Source organism: Gastrolobium bilobum, unplaced genomic scaffold, assembly GCF_033153095.1.
Source record: "Gastrolobium bilobum isolate Gb01-03AN ecotype WA unplaced genomic scaffold, APGP_CSIRO_Gbil_v1 utg85533, whole genome shotgun sequence".
In the NCBI taxonomy this organism is placed as follows: domain Eukaryota; kingdom Viridiplantae; phylum Streptophyta; class Magnoliopsida; order Fabales; family Fabaceae; genus Gastrolobium; species Gastrolobium bilobum.
Window position 1 is genome coordinate 16,058 of NW_026897796.1, and position 2,625 is coordinate 18,682.

General features: G+C 41.4%; 1 non-coding gene across 1 annotated transcript; it reads right to left on the minus strand.

Moving 5' to 3' along the window:
- Positions 1–478: 478 nt before the first annotated feature.
- On the minus strand, positions 479–584 carry LOC133310371 (small nucleolar RNA R71). Its single transcript, XR_009751450.1, has one exon. It is a non-coding gene; the product is annotated as a small nucleolar RNA R71 (small nucleolar RNA).
- Positions 585–2,625: the final 2,041 nt, after the last annotated feature.

The following is a 2,625-nucleotide window of genomic DNA, read 5'->3' on the forward strand; positions in this document are numbered from 1 at the left end:
TTTCTGAGTTGTATGCGAGGTAAAGAGCCAGAATTTCCACTAAATTTGGAGATTACAAAAACAGAAATTCTGTTTGAAGAAGCACACATCATGGTAGGGAACAATGAAGAGGATAATCCGCTCATGGATACTATCTTAACTCCATTATTCAACAAGCCCAATACGGGTATTGTTCAGCCGACTGTTGTCAACAGTTGGGAGCTCAAGTCTTCCCATATTCAATTGGTAGAGAGAGCTCAGTTTGGAGGAGAGAATAGTGAAGATCCTCATAGGTTTATTAACAGATTCTTGATGATCTGCGACTCCACCAAACATCTCCATGTGTCTAACGATGCAATCCGATTGAGGCTGTTCCCTTTCGCTCTTAAGGGAAAGGCTCTTAGTTGGTTGGAACGACAGCCTGCTGCAAGCATTATAACCTGGGATGATTTATCACGGAAGTTCTTTGCTCAGTTATTCTCAATGGAGAAGTACAACTAGATGGTGAATGATATCACCAATTTCACTCAATCCGAGGGTGAATCAATGTGTGAAGCATGGAACCGGTTCAAGGATTTGATGAGAAGGTGTCCTCAGTATAACCTGACTGCTGGTAATCAGGTTAGAATCTTCTTAAATGGTTCCAAACCTGAGGTTCAGATGGTGTTGAATGGTGCAGCAGGAGGCACTATTAAAACTCTGAGAGCAAACGAGACTCTTGAGCTGATTGAGAGGATGGCTGCCAACGAAAACCAAGGGTTGTCAGCAAAGCCTAAGAGAGGTATCCTTCAATTGGAAGGTAATGATGCTGTGCTGGCTGAAAACAGTTTGTTATCTCAGCAGATAGCAAACTTGACCTCAAGGCTTGACAAGATGCAGATTGCTGGTGTTCAGGCTCAAACTGTTGCTGTTGTATATGAATATTGTCAGGGCAACCATGAATCTAATGAATGTTCTTCTCTGCTGGCTTCAGATTCACCTCAACAAATGCAAGTGAATGGCATTTGGTACGATCAGAGACCTCCACCACAAAATATTCTGAGGAATCAGAATTTTCCTTCTGGGAGCAATAATTTTCAGAGGAGGGTGCAAGAACTGGTCTTGATTACCAATCAAATAACTACTTGAAACCTCCTCCAATCCAACCCAAGGAACCTTCTGATTTGGAGAGGTTAGTTGGACAAATGGCTCAACACTCTAGTGCTTTCATGGAGGAGACAAGGGCCAATACCAAGAACACACAGGCTCCTATCAGAAATTTGGAGAATCAAATTGGCCAACTGGCAAAACAAATGGCTGATAGAACTCTAGGCACTTTCCCTAGTAACACAGTTATAAATCCCAATGAAGATTGTATGTTTGTCACAACTAGAAGTGGAAAAGTGGTAGCAGCTCCAGAAAAGCCCAGAATAAATGTAGAAGCTGAAAAGAAGCTAAAGGAGGTTAAGGAGCCAGAAAAAGAAATTGAAAAACCTGCTGAAGTGGAGAAGCCAGTTGAAAAGAAGAAGTTTGAGAGTCCTGAATATGTGAGAGCCATGGAACCTTATCCTGACAGATTCAAGAAAGAGGATCAGAAGAAACAATATGGAAGGTTTCTTGATATATTCAAGAAATTGCATATCAATATCCCTTTTGCTGAAGCCTTGGCTAGCATGCCAAATTATGCCAAGTTCATGAAGGACTTGTTGTCAAGAAAGCACAAGTTGCAAGAATGCCAAACGGTGACACTCACTGAGGAGTGTAGTGCTATTATTACAAAGAAGTTCCCGCCTAAGCGTCATGATCCAGGGAGCTTCAATATTTCTGTTGAAATTGGTAACACCAAAATTGGCAGGGCATTATGTGATCTAGGGGTTAGCATTAATTTGATGCCCCTTTCTATTTGTAATTCCTTGGGGATCACTGAGTTGAAGCCTACTTTAGCATCTCTTCAACTTGCTGATAAATCTTTGAGGAAGCCTAGTGGTATTATTGAAGATGTTCTTGTGAAGGTGGACAAGTTCATCTTTCTTGCTGATTTTGTGGTGCTGGACATGGAAGGGGGAGCTGAGATGCCTCTTTTGCTGGGGAGACCGTTCTTAGCTACATCTCGTGCCATGATTGACGTTGAGAATAGGAAGCTAGAGTTAAGGATGAATGATGAGTCCATTACCATCAATGTCTTTGACTCTATGAAACAATCTTCTGGCAAAGGCGATTGTTTTAGACTCGAGCAAGTGGGGAAGGAAGACAAATCTTCTAGTTAAGAGCTTGATGAAGAACTTGAGGCGCATAAGATTGTTCCTGCTAAGAAAAAAAAGAATGTAGTGTTTGAAGTTCTTGAGAAAATAAATGATGACAAAGAAGATGGTTCCCCAAAAATAAAGTTGAAAGAGCTTCCTGAAACTCTGAAACATACATTCTTGGGTAATAAGGAGGCAGTGATTGAAGTACTAAAGGAACATGAGACTGCCATAGGGTGGTCTACTTCAGATTTGAAAGATAAAGATCTCTCTTCCCGTACCCACAAAATTCTCAATGAAGATGATGACAAATATGGGAGAAAACCCTAAGGGAGGCGTCATCCTATACTGAAGAAGGTACTGAGAAAGGAAGTGGTGAAACTCTTTGATCGAGGTTAAAGAGACACCGGGAGCTGAAGTTTGA